The sequence below is a fragment of the Spinacia oleracea genome, chromosome 1, assembly GCF_020520425.1.
Source record: "Spinacia oleracea cultivar Varoflay chromosome 1, BTI_SOV_V1, whole genome shotgun sequence".
Taxonomy (NCBI): domain Eukaryota; kingdom Viridiplantae; phylum Streptophyta; class Magnoliopsida; order Caryophyllales; family Amaranthaceae; genus Spinacia; species Spinacia oleracea.
This window is the reverse complement of record NC_079487.1, coordinates 85,412,662-85,433,618: the sequence shown is the minus strand read 5'-3', so window position 1 is coordinate 85,433,618 and position 20,957 is coordinate 85,412,662. Positions and strand designations below refer to the sequence as shown.

Sequence of the window (20,957 nt, the reverse complement as noted above, 5' to 3'; positions counted from 1 at the left end):
AGTTTAATTATAGCTTATCCTATTTGAAGAAAATGGCGCCTCCCATGGTGAAATATAAGATGGAGTTTCCAATCCATTTTCAAGACGGACTTTGAAGTTGAAGCTTCAAGATGAAGTCGGGCCATACTAGATCACATTTATATCTTATGCATGTTTTAAGTTATTTATTGCTTTAAATATGTCTTAATTGTGCATGAGATTGTGGATTGATTATGTTGCATGATTAAGGATTTTAGTTCACTTAAAATCTAACCAACATAGTAAGAGCCTTAAGTTCCAAACTTTAAAAATTGAGTTAAAAGGTGCCATGCCAAAATAACACTTACTTGGATAAACCTTTACATCAATCTTAGTAATAGTTTTCCGCCATACCGAGGTGTTACGTATTGATTCTAAAGGGGTAAGGTACACAAATAATTGTGAGTACATGTTAGTTTTGGTGAAACTCAACGATATAAGTAAGGAGTCCTTTTATGTCGTGGCAAATGAGATAGGTTTACCTAATAAGTTCTTAGACGTACCTATCAACCAAGAGTAGTTTTTAGACTATTAGCAAAGGATTTGCTTACCTAAAAATATTTTAGAATTGAGTCTAAATACATAATGTGCTTAATTATTCAATGATTTAAGGGTCTTGGAATAATTTTATTCACACCTGTCGGAACAATAAATTCGAATAAAATGCCAATGACTTGTTTAAATTGCATGATTGCTTTAATTTTCAAGTTATTATTCATGATAAATGTTTAGACTTCGCATGCTTCAATGTATGTTTTAATTATTGTTTATAATTAAATATCTTGCAATGCAGTAAATCCTTTTAGAAAGGTAACAGTAAATTTCCTCGATTGGTAGTGAATCCAAGAACGATTCACGGAAATGAGAGAAAGTGAGCAATTTAAATGTACGTTTCTTATATCGACTTTTATGGTTGTTTTCGAGTATCAAAGTCGAATGGCAAACCGATTGGTGCTTGTGCATTCAAAATACAATGTAGTTTTGAGATCATAAAGCATTGAGTTTAAACGCTCAGCTTTACCAATGGTTAACAACCTAAAATCTTTTTCCATTTAATTCTCGAATGAGTCTAGTCCCTAGACATTCGAATAGATCGATGCTTAGAGAACTTTAGAAGCTTCTGGTAAGATCATCTAGTTGAAACTTAATATTCAACATAAAATGGTAAGAACGTTGTTGGAGTGACATTGGACATGTCTAACAAAGTATAAAAGTCAACACTAGAGAAGTCAATTCTTAAGACTATAAGAAAGGGTACAAGAAATAGGAATTCAAGGAACAAGTGAAAGGAACTTACAATTCCGTTTCTACCAATAAGTTTATGTTTAAAGAGAAGTGACCTAGCAATCAAACTTCCTTGGTATCATATACCTCTTGAGGTTCTTACTTCGGTAATAATTTAAACAATGGAAGCTAGGCTACACTAATGACCTACAAGTGGGAAATGAAGCATGGAAATGCTACATTAATTGTGGGGTCATCTGGTTTGTTTTAAGTCCTCTCAAGGCTGGAACTTAATGGCTATTTTGTTCCATACTCAGCATACCTAAATTTATGTTTTCAAACACAGAAAGACTCACATTCAGAAAACAAAAACAATGTTTGCTTGTTTATTTGAATGAAATGGTCATTTACTGGTTGAGTCAATATGCTTGATTAAAAACAAACAACTCTTTAACAATAAAACTTTACTAGGTTCAAATCAACCCCTTGATTTGAGTTCCACTAATCTTTGGCATTGTCGCTTAGACCATATGAACAAGTTAACGTTCTAAAGCTCTATTTTGATGGACTTTTGAAAGTTGATTGATTTTTAGATCAATTCAAGACAATCTAGTCTTACTTGTTGAAAGTAACAAAAGATATGAACTATTGTTAGAACGCCTAGACAATAGAGTTCAAAGCTAAAGAAATATTTTATGACACTATTATTTCACATGGACTTGAGTGAATATAGGTTTATTTACTCAAATGTGATATAAGTTTGAATCTGTTTGGCTAGTTCGAAGATTCAAACCCACTTGGCAAGAAATCATAAAGATCTAGGTTAGATCATGTTGATGATTACTTAAGTCAAGAATGATCATCAATGATTGTGTGTTATAATTTCACGATCGAGCTCCATAAGATATGGTATATCTAAGTTGGAATGATCGAAGTCAATTAGTACTTGATTCGATCAACGATGAATCATAAAGATTTTTCCTATAATTTCTAAACAAAATGCTCAACTACCACCAAACTAAACCAAATTCGTCAAAGCTATTGAAAAGTAATTTCAGAATATCTTTTCATAATATATATCTAAGGAATTCCTAAACTCAGTGGGAGCTTAGTGTTTGTCATTCAACAAACTAAGGCCCAAAGTGTAGATATATGTTTCATTGTGATTTATTCAAATAAGACACAAGGGTATTGTTTCTACCACGAAATTTTGAGAACATAATGTTTGTTTGCTCGAAATAATGTCCTTTTGGAGATTCGTTTCCAAAATGACAAGTGGGAGAAAATAGACCTCGAAAGTCTTCGAGGCAAACAACAAACATAAACGGACAATCCAGAGGCTTTTCGAAGCTCTTTAGAAAATCCGAACACGTATTCTTTAAGGACTTTAGAAGTGGCTTTAAAGAAAAGACATCTCTTAGAAGACTTTACAAGTGCTTCAAGGAGAACAGAATATTCAAAGGACTTTCAAGTGGCTATTGATATTCTATCGTTTGATGTTCTATACCCAAGTAGGCATAGAGTTCAAGTCACTGAAACTATGAGATTCTTCTATTAGATAGTGAAGAAACATGGAGTTCAGGTCACTGAAGCTATGAGATTCTTCTATTAGATAGTGAAGAAAGCTACAACTTGCAGTCAAACTATTATCATGTAGATTAATGTGTTTGTGACTTGTAAGAAAGCTATGACGAAATATAGATTCCCTAAAATGGTTAGAGGCCATATATAGACTCAAATGTTTTAGATGGTTAAAGGCCATAGAACATACCCAATGTTTTGATGACAAAATTGAAAATTTGTAGATTTGCAAGAATGGTTTACATCCATTGGTTGCAAATTGGTTTTAAGGATAAAAAACCATCAAACATGGAATTTTGTTCACACACAAAGCTAGATTAGTTGCTGAAGGTTACAAGCAAATTCATGGCATGGATTGTGTTGAAACCTCATGCATAATCGTAATGCTCAAGTCTATAAATCAAGCAATGATTGCATATTGGTACATATGGCAATTGGATGACAAAACATCTTCCTCAATCAAATGTTGGAAGAAACTATGTACATGGCATGTCATAGGATTTGTGGATCCAAATAAATGCTTGAAAAGGAAAGCTAGCTTATGAAATCTAAGTATAGATTTAAGCAAGCAATTGGGAATTAGAATTGTATTTTAGTGAAACTAATAAAGTATTTTAGTTTCATAAAATGTAAATGATTCTTATAAATATATAAGAAGTTTAGTGGGAGTACATAAAACGAAATCGGTCCTATGTGTATCACACACATATCTCTCTATTGTGAAATAACATTCAAATGCTAATGACTTAGATTTGAAATTATTTATCAATGATGGACCAAGGCGAAACTTAGTACATACTGGGTATTAAGATCTATTTACAAAGACCTTATAATATTGTTTGGATTAAGTAATGGCATTTACTAAATCAAACACAAAAGACTCCATTGGAGATATTCGACCCATATGAATAATTCTAAGTAATGAATGTTTGAACTATGTATAAGCATTTACTAAGTTAAACATCAAAGAGTCTAGATGATATTCTTCACCTATATTATATGTCAAAGAATTTAGCTTGATTCAGTATCTACTAAAATTGGATAGCTAAAGTTACATGAATAGAATTCAATTGAGAATAATTCTGCAAAAGAATTTATCATGTATGATATAATATGAGGATCGCCAAAAATGTATCGTATGGCTTTAGGCATGACGAACACATACCAATCTCTATTGATCTAAGTGAAGATCAACTAGATTGATATCAAGAAAAACTTATGGTAATTGAAAAGGTACATAAGAATAATTCTTGATTCAAGGAAATAAAGATATGCTAAATATTGATGCTATACGCATAAATACTGGCAAAGGATCAAGCAAGATCCCTTTGGAGTTAACCATTGGCAAGGACGAGCTATAGAGCATCGTGTTTTGAAATGACAACATGGATTGGAGACCATGAGTTGTTGCGTGGGAAATTAAATATTAATTTCTATGTTCTGAGATACAGATGGAAAGTCTTCCACATATCGGTGAACTGCTTGGATAAGTAAATCCAAATAAAGCATCACTAGCAACCTATACAGTTGAAGTAAAAGTAATTATTGCCTAAGAAGCAATAAAACAGGGTTGTTTATGTTAAAGAGTTTATCATTGAACTTGGGTGGATCACATGTCTGCTGACTTGATAGTTTTTCATTGCAAAATGCGTAGAACCACTATTGTAGCAAGAAAGACTAGATCACAAAATAAACATACTCAAAAGATCTTATCATCCTATCTCGAAGAATATTCGATTAAAAGGATATTAAGATTGGCAACGCATGATAACTAAACCTATGCAACAAGTGAGAAACAACACTCACATTATAGCACTGGAAATCAAGCATAGCTTTGAATTCCATGAACTGTTTTAAAGAAGGGTTAGAGGCCCATGGCTGTAAAACATTGGGGTTGAACATTTATCATATATGAAATGTATTTTCATATTCCATTTAATCTTGGTTTAGTATTAAATTATGAGTCCCTTCAAATTAACGATATATTCAAGATAGACTGTCAGGACCAATCCTGTGACTAAGAAATGTCTATCAAGTGAACTTGAATGTCAAAAGTTGAAAAAGGTCCATGGTCGGAGTTTTCTATAAAGATGGACGCATAGAAAACGTTAGACGACTAGAATGCAAGATGACTAGTAGTTCTGTTTCTTGAACTATGTGGACATGGCAATGTCGCAATCATTTGCATAGATACTTACTTTGGGAAGACTAGTATCGGACATACCTATGAAACTTTACTGTAAGAGATGAAAATCTGTCATAAGTAAATTTCATTAAAATTATTAGACACTAATCCTCAATACCTGAGTGATTTGAGATTACTTGTTTGAAAACTGGTTGCTTTGACGTTGTCAACCGTCGCACCGTAAAAGGAGGCTATAAAGGCAACTCTCGGGTAATCACCTATCAAACGAAGTCTAATATCAAGATCGCAAGATTGGGATTGTCCTCCCATAAATCGGGATGAGATGCTGAAAGTTGTACAAGGCCACTCGGAGTGCTAGAAACTGTAAAATGCATGGTCGTGCTCAGATGAATCATAGGCTATGATTATCTGTTTATTTGATCAGTTGAACTCTGAAACCGAGAAACACCTCTGGACATAATAAGGATGACAACTCTTACCTTATGTTCAAGAGCAAGCATCGAGCGACAAAGGAATTAGGAAATGCACACTTGTCCCTAAGGACAAGTGGGAGACTGAAGGAAATACTTCCCTTGGTCCAAGTATGCATTTAATGGTAAGTCTAATAAATGCGGTTCAGTATTAATTATACAAGTTAATAATTCAGTGAGATCAAGTGAACTGTATGCCTAGCTAGAGGCCGCTTCAGTTCAAGTGGAATTAATAATATTAATCCACAGCTTACTCTTGACTGAACCCGTAGGGTCACACAAATAGTACGTAAACGGATCAAGTATTTAATGGTATTAAATACTCCATCTATGGATATTCGGAATCGACGGATCTTGGTTCCAGTGGGAGCTGAGATCGTCAAAGGCAAATTATGAATACTCCGGAAACGGGAATATGTATCGTACCGGAAATATAAATATTATCCAAGTCGTAGATGTTGCCGTAAACGGAAACATGGTACGTATCGGAAAATATTATCGGGAATGGAAATATTGTCGGAATCTGAAATATTGCCGGAAACGGGAATATTGTCGGAATCGGAAATATTATCGGAATCGGAAAATAATTCAGGAAACGGAAATATTAAATATTGTTCGTATTGGAAATGAATTCCGGAATCGGAAAATTAATCAGAAGCGCGACGTACGAAATAAACATCGGACGAGCTTGCTAGACGCAAGGCCCAGCACGAAGCTAGGCCCAACGCCTAGCGAAGCCCGCGCGATCAAGCAAGCAAGCCCAGCCAAGCGAGAAGCATGGCCAGGCCCGCGAGCAAGGCCAGCGAGCTGGCGCTCCCCTTGTGGGCTGCGAGTAGTTGCTGGGCCAAGGCTTAGCGCGCGCGGTCGCGCACGGCGCCCTTCATGGGCTGCTGTGCGTGTGTGTGTTTGTGCTTGTGTACGAAACCTTGATTGATTAGGATTCGTTGAAGATTAAATTCCTAAATCTACTAGAAGTTAATTAATTGAATTTAAGTTAAATTCAGATTAGCTAATTTGTTTCCTAGTAGGATTCTAATATCCGATTTCCATACCCTATAAATCGGTGATCATAGTTCACAATTTATAACGAGTAATTCAAGTATTCATTCAAGTTTTAGGCTTACAACTCATACTTTTATTTGTCATAAAAATCTGAAAATCACATAGTACCTTTGGCACAATTCTAGTTAATTAAACCTAAGGCGGATCCGAGCGTGCTGTGGACTATCTACGGAGGGACGACATTTGGAGTCCTAGACTTGTTCTTGTTCGGTTCGGGCGCAGCTAGGGAGGGCACGCTATAAAGAGTATGCATCTTAAATTATGCTAATTGTTATGTGGCAATTAATTTGGATTCCTGGCTTTATGGTTTTTCCGCATGATTTATATTTAGTTATATGTATCATAACCTAACACTTCTCAATCCCACCCCTAAAAGGGGAGCCAAAATCTAGGTTCAAAAAAGTGATGTCATTGAATTTGAACATAAAAAAATCAAGGCTCAAAATATAGGAGAGTGCGCGAAATACCCCTACGGCTTTCCACAATTTTGAACATCGACGGAGTCGCCACCAAACGTATTAAGGGTCTCGTTTGGAAAGAGGAAAGTTGATTCTTTTGGACAAGGCATTGAATCTTGAAACCGAATGTGTGAGATTCGGGTACGGGAACGAACCGCTTATTTTGATAGGTTTTATAAATACATTCGAATACAAGATAAGGATCGTTTTACAAAACCCTAATCATGGCACTAGGTTGGTTGAATCATGCATTTAGCATCATTGAAATTGCTACTTGTACGTGGTCACTTTGCTTTAAAGTTAATTCAAGGAACCTAAGGCCGGTTTGTCGAAGGGATTATCTTTGTTAAGCGTGATGTAACCTTTTGTATATTGTTGTGTTTAGCATGTTAGGTGATGACATCCATAAACACGTAAAGCATCATTACAAGTAGAAGAGGAATTATTGAAATGCATACAAACCACATCGCCTTTAAAAAGGCGAGTAAAGAATGTGATATTGAAATTGCGATATTGAAAGTGCGGTATTGAAAGTGCGATAATGCAATAACGATATTGAAAGTGCGATATTGAAATAGCGATATTGAAAGTGCGATATTGAAATAACGATATTGAAAGTGAGACATTGAAATTGTATTATTGTATTTGAAATCCGAACGCCAAGCAACATCTTAATAATAAGTGTGCCCGACACGGATTCAACTCTCTAAAAATCTCAACTTTAAATGAGTTGCTCATCTTAAAGTGTCATTGATTTTGAATATTGAAATAGAACTTGAACTTGAACTTGAACTTGAACTTGAACTTGAACAGGGAGGTGCAACATCAACGATTAAGAGGTTTCATGTTAGAAAAATATCATCTTAACATACTCCATGATTTAAAATGTTCTAGTTTAAAGAGAGTTTGTTCTTATTTAAACATCATTGAACTTGAATATTGAATTTTGTATTAGGAACTTGAATGGGATATGTTCTAGTTTAGAAAAGGAATTGCACTTTTCATAAACATCCTTGAACTTTTGAAAAGGTTTGGATTTTGTAAAATTGTATGATGATTGTTGTAAGGAATACTTTCAAGAATAAAAGCATCAACTCACTAATCATTTTTGAAATTAGAGCATAAATATTGAAACTTGAAACTTGTAAATGGATTTTGGAAGTTCATTTGAGGGGGGTTTCAAGTATGAAATCCCCTCAAAGACTACTCCTTTTTTATTGTTCCTAGTTCAAGTGAGTATGAACATCACAAGAACATCATAGGATTAGTAAAACAATAAAGGTAGAAACTGAAGGAAATATGTCCTTCACCCAAGGTGCATTACTCTAATACCAAGGTTCGGATTAATTACGAACAATTAATTTAGTGAGATCAAGTGATCGGAACAGCTGGATGGAGAAATGCTTCCGTTCAGTGAGTTCTAATCCTAATTAGGCTCACGGCTTACTTTTGACTGAACCTATAAGGTCACACCATTGGCATGTAACAGATCGCTTGATTAAATGAATCGGAAATTCATTTAATAGCTTTTCGGGAATTAGTTCGGAAAAACATAAATATACGATATGAAATTAGATCGGAATCGTATATCGTATTGCGTATATTCGTAAGCTAGGAAAAACGAATAAATGTGCGTATGACGTTGGATCGTATCGTACGGCACAATAAATAAATTGTCGGACGATAATTTATACGCAAGACGGAGTGCAGCCCACGAGCCTAGTGCGCGAAGCACTCGAGGCCCATGGGCGCGCGAATGCATGGCACCAACAACACAGCAGCGCTGGCCCGTGGCCACGTGACTGCCTTTATGAGCGCGCATAGCACAGAAGTACAGGCGCTGCACGCAGCAAGGCAAGGGCGCGGCCCAAAGCCTACTGCCGTGCAGACCCATGGCCGTGTGTGTGTGAGTGTTGATGGCCCGTTAATCTTTGGCTTGGTCGGTATACATGTTTTTCCACACAACCCTAATCAGTTTTAACCTAAACAAAAGAGAAACCCCAAAATCTTTTTGTGCCTCCGTTACAATATGTTCTTCCCAAAAGCAAATATCTTGAGTGACTTCTAAGCCATCGATCTCAAGAAGGATCTGAACGTGTCGGTGAACCAAGTAGAGGAACGACTTCTGGAGTTCTTGTTCATGTTCGTTATACGTTGAATCTAGGGAAAACACGTTACAAACGTAAGTCTGCTTGATCTGTACTTTATACATGATTCCTGGCTTTGGGGATTATTCCGCTATGTTAATATGTATTTAACTGTAAACCCCTATAGTGGTATCATGAGAAACATGTATTTAAACTACTTATTGGCATGTTATTATGTTTGTGATTATTGTCGAAATTTTCTGAATTTTTTCGTGATTTTTTTCGAGATTATTGGATAAGTCGTACAAATTATTCTGAATTCGTAAAATGTCAGAAATTCGATTTTTCTGACCCTATTATAATTGAAAACGACGTTTTAAGATCAACTCATGAGAACAAAATCACTAAAACAGGCCCCAAAGTTTGAGTTTTTAGGCGTTTTTGTTAATTAATGAATTAAATTAACAAATTTGGAAACGTTTTCAATTAATTACTCGACCTAAGCAAATCGGAATTAATTGAAATTTTCCCTACTATTCTTGGGTATATTTTGGACTTATGGTAATGTTTTCGTCCATAAATATTAAGTATGAACCGTAAATTAATTTTTCCCTAATTTAATGAATTTTAGATCGTAAATCGATTTTGTTAATTATTTAGATCTGAAAATTTATTTAGTTGAGAAGGGGAATATTATTTCATGTTTAAATGGCAAACATAAAAATTCATGGATTAAAATTTTGATTGGATTCGTTAATTTTAATCATCACCTAAACCAAATTTGATAAAAAAATCTAATTTTTAAATGTTTAGAACGATTTAAAGTTTTGGGTTTGATTATCAAAATCATTCAAATTTTTGTTAATGTTCATCTTACGTTAAATTTAAATAATAGTTAGCGATGATTTATTAATTTCTCCAATTGGAGTTAGAAATTTAATATAATCACTCAAAACGTTATTTTTCGTAATTAAAACGAATAATTTTGTTAATATTATGAAAAATATTTTTTCGTGCAATTTCGTATCGGATATTAAAAATTGATTTTTTTTCAAAAGATCGGACAACAAGCCACTTTCACGAAGCAAGGTTTTCTGCCCGTGAGCGAGATGAAAGGGAAGCACGCACAACAAGGCAGCATGGGCGTTGGCCTTGTGTGCGGTGCGATACCGGCCTGCAGCAAGCAAGGGAGTGGGTGCGTGCTGAGCTGGGCAAGCTCGCCCCACGCCACATGCCAAGGCCATTAGCGTTGGGCCGAGGCATTGAGCAGCGACGAGAGCAGCAGGCAACGAGCAAGGGTGACGAGCCTATGCGCTGTTGCGATGCTTCGTGCCTGCGCGATGGGCTTGAGCCCTCACGTGGGTGCGATGTTATGATGGCACTGCGCGTCGTTGGGCTGGGCACTCGTCTATCCCACGATGCATCGGAATGTGCAATTTTTCTTAGTTTTATTTCAAGGCCCAAATTTTGGGCTTTGGGCTTATTTTGCACGAAGGGGCTAACGGTGGACTTTTTTATTATTTTATTTTATTTGACATGGGGCGGGCTGTGAGTTTAAATATTAAAAATTAAATGTCCAAATTAAAATATTGGTTTAAGTGGGAGCTGTTTAAATGAAATTATTTAAAATAATTAATTCAAATTATTTTTCGTAGGGCACTATTATTTTAATTAAATTAAATTTTGATTAGAATAATTCTAAGGATTAATAATTCAGAATTGATTAATCTTTTAGGACGCGTTTTACGTGAACGTGATTTTTAAATTTATCATGTAAATACTTGCATATTTATTTGGGCCATTTGTTTTAGGACATGAATGGATGAATGCATAGAAATTATTTTATGTATTGCAGGTATTGAAGGTGACTAGTACGTATGGCCAATCTAGGTTAGTTAAATATAGTCTGCGTACCGTTTTATCTTTGAATGTAAATTTTTAAATATGGTCTGCGCACCATTGAAGTTTTGATGTAATTAAGTTATTATTTCAAGTTCTTCTAGGATATTTAAAATTTTAAGTTAGCTTTTGAATGGAGTTCAAAACGATGCCAGGCTAACAAGGTGAAGGGAAGATTGGATGCTTCAAGACCAAGTTTTTGGTCCATACTAGTTCACCAAAGTTATTTATGCACTTATATATATTGAATGAATGTATATTATGCACGAATGTTGTTTGTATGTTTGATTAGATTTAGTTCACCAAAAAATCAAACCAACATAGAAACAACTAGGTCCAAAGTAATATTGAGTTTATAATTGCCTTCCAAATCAAGCACTTACAAAAATCTAAGGACCTAAGGTAGTAGGTTTCCGCCAAAGCGAGGTGCTATATTAGTATATTTAGATGGTAAGGCATCCCAAATGAGCACGTTGATTGTGGTTGCAACTCAAACAACAATGGCATATGTTATGGCAAAGGGATAAATTATGGTATTAATTTATCAACCAAGAGTAATTTGTTGGTTTTTGCTTACCTAGAATCTTAAAAGACTTAAGACAAGCCAAAGCATATATGCTTAAGGATTTAAGACTTTTAGGGTCTTGGAATCGTTTCATTCATTATGGACCTTGTTTTATTGCATGAATGAAATGTTTAATAGCTCTAATGATTGCATGAATGCTTTTATTTCAAGTTATTAAAATATGATAAATGTTTTCTTTGCTCTTTCATTTTGTACAATATGAATGGATATAATTGTAAATCTTTGACTTTATTGCGTTCGGATAATAGAACTGCGATATTTCCTTGATCGATTGGTAACTAATTTTAAGATCAATTCTCAAAGAAAAGGAGAATGAGAGCGTATCTTGGATGCTATTTTCTTATAGTGATCTTCATGGTTTTTTTCAAACTAAAATTTGAGTGGTAGACCAATTGGACCTCATATATTCAGAATACTGGGTTGTTCTGGAATAATAAAGTATTGAGTTAATGGCTCATGTATAACCAATGGTTAACAACCAACATTCTTTTGATTCAATAATGAACTAGACTCATTCGATGTGGTCATTCAAAGTGAATAAAAGAAAGGGACTTTGTAAACGTAACAAAGTAAGAAGATCAAGCAAAGAGTAAAATCTTTTGGACTATATGAAAACGTGCTAGAAAGGATAGGAAACGGAATTAAAAGAAATGAATTCAAGATTCAATTTCTACCTAAAAGTTTGCGTTAAAGAGAAACGACTTAGCAAATAAACTCCTATGGTATTAGATTACCGCTTGAGTTTCTAACTCTTGTTAAGAACTCAAATTCCGGGAGCTAAGTCTGGTTATTGACCTACAAGTGGGAAATGAAGCAAAGTCGTGCTACATTAGATGTAGGGTCATCATGTTTGTTTTAAAGTCCTTCTAAAGGCTGGAACTTAATGGCATTATGTTCCATTAATCATCATAAACAATTTCTGTTTGGACAACAGAAAGACTGACATTTAAAGTAAACAAAAACATGCTACTACAAAAATAGGTTTATAGAGCTGTTAAAATAGACTTTATAAAGCGCCTTAGAGGCGCTCTCCAGCTTAACGCTTTATAAAGTTTATAAAACGGTTGGTAGAGGCGCTTTATATGTCAAATCATATATGACGTTGGTTTGAGAAAGACGCTCTATATACCCTTCTTAAAATCAATTAATTGAGAAGGAATATAGAGCGCTTGCCATAGGTAACTGTTAAATAAGCATTAAAATATGTAACTGTCGAGGTAGATAGGCGCTTTATATTGTGCCCTGTTTCAATTAGCATAGAGAGGGCCTGTTATAGATAACTGACCTATATTCCCTACTTATTTTTTAAAAAAAATATTATAAAATTACCGTAATTTATAATATTATAATAATTACGGTTATTTTTAATATTACAAAAATATATAAATTTTTGGCATACTATCATCATGCACCAAAAATAAATAGATACAATCGATCACATCCAATCAATCTACCAAAAGGCAACATATTTCATATACGAGGTATTAAAAATATTCATTGCCAAATCCTTTCATTCAATATCAAAATCTTATCATTCATTGACAAAATGATCTATATAAGGTACAACCAAAAGAAAATTAAATACCTATCTAATGTCAAAAAAAGAAAGTACAAAAATAGTTTGTTAACCAATGTCATATGTTAAGCTAGCCAAACTCACACATATAGATCATCATCTTCATCGTTATTTGGCTGGTGATAACCTGTAACATACGAGATCCACATATCCCTTAGCTCGTCAATCAGTTTTTGAGAATACATGGGAGGAGCTTTGTTAAAATACTACAAGACAAGGTAAAAATAAGTTAGTATACATTGTGTAGACATAATTTAGAAGCTAAATGTACATCCTGTACAAGTACATTTCACTGCACAAATCTGAAATTAAGTGCCATGCATATGAACAATGAAATGTGCTGGACTATTCTAAATATAGGCAATAATTTAGAAGCTAGAAGTACAATGTGAAAAATAAAACGATATCAGTTGGTTCGAGGGGTTGAGAGTTTCTTCTCTTAGCTGATTTGTTGTAGTGTTCCTGTCTATTCCCACGTTATACCCCCACCCAAAAAACAGTTGCATTGCTTGACCCTCACCGATTCCAATTGTGACTTAGTATTCCTGAGCATACCTGGTCTAGAGGCTGGCTAAATGAGGGTGATGCTAAAGTAGTTGACCTCACATGTTTAGCTGATCACTTAAAAATGACAATTCTAAATATAGGCAACAATTTAACCAAATAAAAAGGCCTATATCAACATGATATCTTCACGGGTCCAGATGCAACAGGAAAACTAATGCAATATATCCATCATACTATCACAGATGTTGCAAGTCACATTCTATCAACAGTGCATCAAAAATGAGCGTGTAACAGAATGTTATGCCCTCAAGCTTGTACACAACATATATCCCATCATTATCGTCGATACTATGGTTTAGGTCATTAACCACGCTCGAGGGTGAAACCATAGCTGAATAGGCAGTGAAAATGCCATCAGAAACAGTAACAATGAATGGCACTGCAGGTAGACTGGTCTAGAAAAAACAAGCGTATAAAGGAAGAAGAAACAAGAAAGTGGTGCTTAATTGGTTATGGGGCAAGTAAAACACCGAGACTTAGAACTTCTCACCTCTTTTGTGCTTGAGAAGTTCTCAACTCAAATAGCCAAGTGATGGTAGTTGGTGTAGTCAATTTGTTCAACCTTACGCAGCATAACAGATGCTCGAGAAAATCCTCAGGTTTTTGTCCCTGGTAATATCATAAATATATCAAAATAATTTCACCAGAAAATACAAAATGACCACCACAAGTAACAAGTACATGAGTGGTGAGTCCGAAATCCAAGGCAGAATGCTACAATCTGTTTTGAATTAATCAAGACCTTTCCTACAAATATAGTTAAATCTGTGGACGTCCAAATCTATCTCAAAGTAATTTCTCCCTGTAAGAGTTATAGATATAAGAAACCAGATTTTCTTAGCATATGATACAAAATTCTGGTTATAGTTGACACTTGACAATAACTTGAAGGCTCAAGCCTAAAATATTCTTACTGAGTAAAACTCATGCTGAGGGCATTTCTCAAATCCACATGCCATCAATCAATCCATTCAACAATCACAGACCCTACTGAAATAAATCAATTGAAAAAAATAATCAAAATTGAAAATCAACGAAGTTCAAACTTGATAATCTTCGCATTCGAACTATAACATGCATCTGAATATAGAAACCCCCCCTCCCCCCCATACTTCCCCTAATCTCCTACAATGCTACTGTTCTAAATGGGGCAGTCAGGGACACAATAAGGTTTAAGTGGATCATTAGGCCAATCTGAGACATTTTAAGATCCCAAGCTATAAACCACTACCTGCAACCCACCATAAAATGCGATTGATGGCGTAGTACTAAAAATCTCTTTATCTCTTGTTTCCCTCTACAGGTTCAAGAGGAGATCAGATAGACCAAAAGGTAAATTTTGCACTATATGGCTTGAAACCGTATCAGAGAAAATATTATGAGAATGATCCACAAAGCAACTGACAGGCTTAAGTCGTATCACCTAATCAAAAATAACCTAAGTCCACTAGCTAGGTAGCAAGGGAAGTTAGGATCGAATCCACAGGGAAACAAGCGTTCTTTCTACTATCAATTAATTAATCTAGACTATTGGGAACAGGAATTGGTTGGTGGTTTGTATGCTAAAACTACGAACGATAATTAAACGAGTAAGACTCAATATATTAAGGAATCTAGGGCATAGGTTCACCAACAAATAACAATTCAGGACAATGAACAATCACGATAATCAACAAAGCAATTAATTAGACTAGCATGCTCTCTCGAATCGATACTAGTCATAGACTTAGAATTAACGGGCTCTCGCTACGTATTAACTCTAATTCCAACTATTGACACAAGCCTAAATATCAAATTGCATCTCTCAAATCTTAATTTGATATTGCATAACTACCACAATTAAACCTGCGCAAATCTAATTGTATAGTGAAATAAACCAATCAATAGGAATCAATTGCAATGCCACAGTCATGATTATTCAATATCCCTTCATATCATTCATGGATCCCCAAACCCTAGAAATTAGACTACTCAAGCATATTAACAATAAACAAAGCAATTAGCATGATTGAAAACATAATTAGAGCTAAACAAAGAATTGAAATAGTGCACAATACCTTAATTGAAGAACAATGGAAATAGAAAGCTTGAATTTTTATTGAATTTGAAAACTAAGTGTTTGCATAAATTTAGAGAGAAATTAACTAAGGAAAATAAAACTAAGGGTTTCAATACTAGAATAAGATGTCCACTAAAATAATTGAAGCCTAGTATTTATAGTTTGCCCATAAAAATAAAAGAAAACCGGAAAGAAAACCGCGCATAAGCCTGCTGGGTTGTCGTTGCCCGGTCGGGCAGCCTTCCGCCCGTCGGGCGACTAACTCGAAATCCGCCCGTCGGGCACAGGTCTGCCCGCCGGGCGGAGGGAGACATTCTGGAAATCATCGGCACGCGCCTGGTCGGGCAGCTCCCGCCCGTCGGGCAGCCACTCGCCCGCCGGGCGCGCGTACAAACTGCACAATCCTCTATCTTTAAAACGCCATATCTCCTTTGTTATTTGTTGGAATTAGGCGAGTGACCACTCGTTGGAAAGCTAATGAAGTCTAGAATCCAACCCAATTAGAATCACTTCATTTAGAGTTGTAGAACGTAAGTTATGATCAAAAGAGTAGACGAGTGTCGGTTTTCTAGGTCTTTCACTGTCCGCTTTGCTCGAAAACTCTTCCAACTCAATGTGTGTGCTCTCGAAAGTACATAATCTCTTGTATTAATTAAAATGAGTAGGAAATGCACAAAACATGCTAATTCCTACAATGATGAACCTAAAACTACAAACACACTACAAGGAGCACATTAGTACTAAAAATCGCTCCGAAGAGCTCATTTGAGATCAAAAAGTACTAAGGGACGGGGGTAAAAACACTATAAAATATGAACATATCAAACTCCCCCAAGCTACATCTTTGCTTGTCCATAAGCAAAGAAATCATCGATGAATACATAAATCAACTTCACCCCAAACACATCTTAAAACAATGGATACGATTCAAGGTAAAATCCAACAAGCATGCATCAATGTCAACCAATCAAATCTATTCGACCGCTAATCCACCTTAACAATCGTCACGCAAAGCGAACCACAAATGCACAATGGAATTCAAGACTAGTTCTCACACACTCATCACTCATTTATGTGGCGGATAAAAGATGTACCCGTTCGCTCTCCTCCCAACATATAAGTGAACAATGCCCTCCCAAACTCACAACACTCGTGTGTCTAGAAAAACATACACTCAACCTAGTAGTCGACTCGGAATATGTCATGTCATATTTTTTTTTTTCAATCTCTCTTTTTTTCTTTTCTTTAAGAAACCTTCACATTTGTTTTGTTCTTTCATCTCTTTCATTTTCAACTCATTTTTCAACAACAAACATGATAAGACGAACTCCTTTTACAACAATACTACAACTCCCTCACCTCACTACTATTAGCTCCCCCAAGCTAGGCTTGGGACTAGTAACCAATGGGGTTTTCGCGGACTTGTAATGTGGCTAGTCACCGAATAAAGGGCACAAGAAACAACATGGGTAGAAAAGGAGGGAACAAATGTATCTAATTTCATCTGAAGGCTACCTAAATAGAAAAATGCCTTCGTCCTCCACAATGTGCATGTATATGAGTCATAAAACACTACTAATAGTTGCAAATCAATACTCAAAATCAATGACACACCAGGAAGCTATCACACATTCCTAACCAAATCAACTAGCCGAGCACCAAGTCCACAAATAGTTAGTCAGAGTTGACTCATGTTAAGGCATCAAAGCAATCAGATATCAAATCATGGCTAACAAATTTACATTGCTCATCATCAAATACCAAGAATCAAAACAACTTTCGATCAAGGGGCACAGGGAAGCATGGTTTTGTATTCATCGGAACGTATTTTTGTTTTTTTTTCTCAAAGCAATAAACTACTCTAGAAAGCAATAAACACACAAAAATAAACACACATAAAAATAAACACACCAAAATAAGTAAATGCAAAAATAATAAGAAAACATACCTAAAATGTACAAGTGAGTGAAACACCCCCCAAAGCTAAATCAGACAATGTCCTCATTAGCTCAAAAAGGAGATGATTGAAAGGAGAAGTGAAATAATGGGAGTGAATCCCGTGTTTAAATCAACCTTTTCTCCTCTCGCCCGCCGGGACAGCAGCTCGTGGGCCGCCCGACGGGTACAGGTCCGCCCGTCGGGCGAAGGGCGACGCTAGGTTAAAATTTCCGCACGCACCCGGTCGGGCGCCTCTCGCACGTCGGGCGTATGGAGATACGCTTGCAGCTCCGTAATAAACCGCCTGTTGGCCGCCTGGCTGCCCGTCGGGCGAAGTGAGATTTTTCTTTTTTCTTTCAACACGCGCCCTGTCGGGCGGCTTTCGCCCGTCGGGCCATTTGCGAACTTGCTCCTTACGATGTTTTCTAATTTCTCGCGCTTAGGAGCTAACACCTGTACATCATCAAACACCCAAAACAGTAAAAATACCCTCTCCTCACCACTCTAAAGCAAAGAATAAACTACAAAACACACGAAATAAAACTAAACTATCGAAAGCAATAAAGTACACTACGGAAAGCAATAAATGGATAGTGAAGTACTCATCCCCCGATTAGATTGATGCAATGTCCCCATTACACAATCTCAGTTTATGCACAGACAACGAAAAGAAGGGGATGAGAGCCACGACAACTCATCGAATGGGGGCACCAAAGATGGTGCCATCTGGTGTCAATTCAAATGCCTTGGATGAGCTATGTGGTGAGGGAAGTGACAGATCACGACCCCTATCATGAATGCGGTGCACACCGTTCACCGAGCTTTCGGCCTTTTGGGTCTCAGCATCATCAAATCATGCCTCCTTTCGAACCCATGCCAAATAGTTCATACTCCGATCACCTCCACCTGCAAAACAATTTGAAACATGCGCTTTTTCTGAAGGATTGTTAGAGTTAGTATCAGTCAATTCAGTATTAAAATAATCATTAGAAACATTGACTCCAAAACATGACTCCTCTACCATATGGCTCTTAGCAACATGGGTTAAATTGAAAGTAACCTTGTCATCCCCCACATTTAAGGTCAGCTTGCCATTCTTGACATCTATGATTGCCCCCGCAGTGTGTAGGAAAGGTCGACCTAAAATAACAGGAATCTGCTTGTCCTCTTCCATGTCCAACACAACAAAATCAACAGGAATAAAAAATTTACCTACTCTAACAAGCACATCTTCTAGAACACCTAAGGGGTACTTCACAGATCGATCATCCATTTGCAGAGTTATGTTGGTAACTTTTAAATCACCCATGTTCAACTTAGTACAAACAGACAGGGGCATGACACTAACACTGGCACCTAAATCACATAAGGCTTTGTCAATAAAAAGGTTGCCAATATTACACGGGATAGAGAAACTCCCGGGGTCCTTCAACTTGGGTGGAGACTTATTTTGTAGTAAGGCACTGCACTCTTCAGTAAATGCAACAGTCTCCACCTCACTAAAAGCTCTCTTCCTAGTCAAGATGTCTTTCTGTATTTAGCATATGCAGGTACTTGAGTAATTTATTCAGTGAAAGGGACCGTTACTTGCAGATTCTTAACCACTTCTAATAACTTACCAAACTGCTTGTCTAGCTTGTTCTTTAGCTGACGGTGAGGGAAAGGAAGTTTGATAGGCGGAACTTGTATTTCAACTTTCTTCTCAACCCTTGTGCTAGCTTCCTTCTCCTTGAGCACTTTCCCACTTTCTTCTGTCACACCATCACTGATAGGTACTTCAACCTCTCCTTCAATAGTCATAGGAGGCCCATCATACTCATATCCACTCCGCAAGGTGACAACATTTACAGACTCTTTGTGTACGGGCTGTGAAGGGAGTTGACCTTGGGGTCTCTCAGCAAGAGTAGTATCCATTTGTGCCAACTGTTTATCCATGATCTTGTTATGAGCAGTGAGGGCATCGATTTTGGCATCCTTTTCGCTCAGAGACCTCTGCAATTCCAACATCATATTCCTCATCTCTACAAGCATGGGGTCAGGCTGTGTGGGTTGAGGTTGTGGAGGAAAACCAGGTGGTCCACTAGACTGCGGGCTGTAGTTACTCCGCGGTTGGTATGACTGCTGTGGTGATGGTTGGTAATGTTGTTGTGGTGGTGGAGGGTGTTGAATCTGATGGGGGTTCTGAACATTAGTACTCCTATATGATAGCAGGGGGTTGTTTTTATACCCCTCATTGTAAGAGTTGGAGTACGGATTGTTCTGCTTGTAGGACTAGAATGCATTGCATTGTTCGATAGAGGTCCTGCATTCTTGTGCATAATGACCTTGCATCCCACAACTATTACAGACATTTGCAGATTGGGCACTCATTGCAGCGACACTAGCATGTTGGGTGGATTGAGAGGATGCGATGTGTATATTATCTAGCTTATGATGTAGGGCAGTTAGCTGAGCAGTAAGCTGTTCAATAGAATTCATCTCATGCTTAACACCCCGGTCGGCGAAACCTCTAGGATTCCCATATTGGGCACTATGGATGGCCATCTCCTCAATCACCTCTAAAGCTCTAGGCACCTCCAGTTGCATAAATCTCCCACTGACAGCTGAATCCAAAAGACACCTAGACTCATTACCCAGACCATTATAGAATTGCTGAACCAGGAACCAGTCATCCAAACCATGGTGCGGGCACTCTCTTTGCAAGTCCTTGAATCTCTCCCAAACCTCGAACAAACTCTCATCTGCTTGTTGAGAGATACCTAATATTTGACCCCTCAGACAAGCTGTCTTCTCAGGTGGGAAATATTTAACATAGAACGCAAGGGCCAAGGAATTCCAATCGGTGATTTTCATAGCTGCGCGGTTGAGATTGTTAATCCACAGCTTTGCCTTCCCACTCAATGAAAATGGAAAGAGTATCTCCATAGTCTGCTCCGGTGTTAAATTCTTCTGCTTAATGGTGGCACAATACTAGATGAAAGAATGAATATGGAGATTAGGATCTTCACCCTTTTCCCCACCGAATTGGTGTCTCTCAATCATATTTATCAGCTGGGGTTCAATCTTGAAGTTCTCGACCGCAATAGAAGGCATGATCTCCTTGGGAAGCACAGTTAGACTTGGCTTAAATAGTCTGTAAGCCTTGGCACAGGCTGGGGTGGTAGTGGTGGTGCTTGGTCACCCATCTCTAAATCTGTATGTAATAGATTGCTAATCAGATAGTCGGATTCAGAGTCAGAATAGTCTCAACTGTTCAACGTATCTACGTCGTCTACGGAAGGTCCGT

The 20,957-nt window shown here is 36.8% G+C and overlaps 1 non-coding gene across 1 annotated transcript; it reads left to right on the top strand.

Moving 5' to 3' along the window:
• Window positions 1–20,345: 20,345 nt before the first annotated feature.
• On the top strand, window positions 20,346–20,452 carry LOC130466523 (small nucleolar RNA R71). Its single transcript, XR_008926743.1, has one exon. It is a non-coding gene; the product is annotated as a small nucleolar RNA R71 (small nucleolar RNA).
• Window positions 20,453–20,957: the final 505 nt, after the last annotated feature.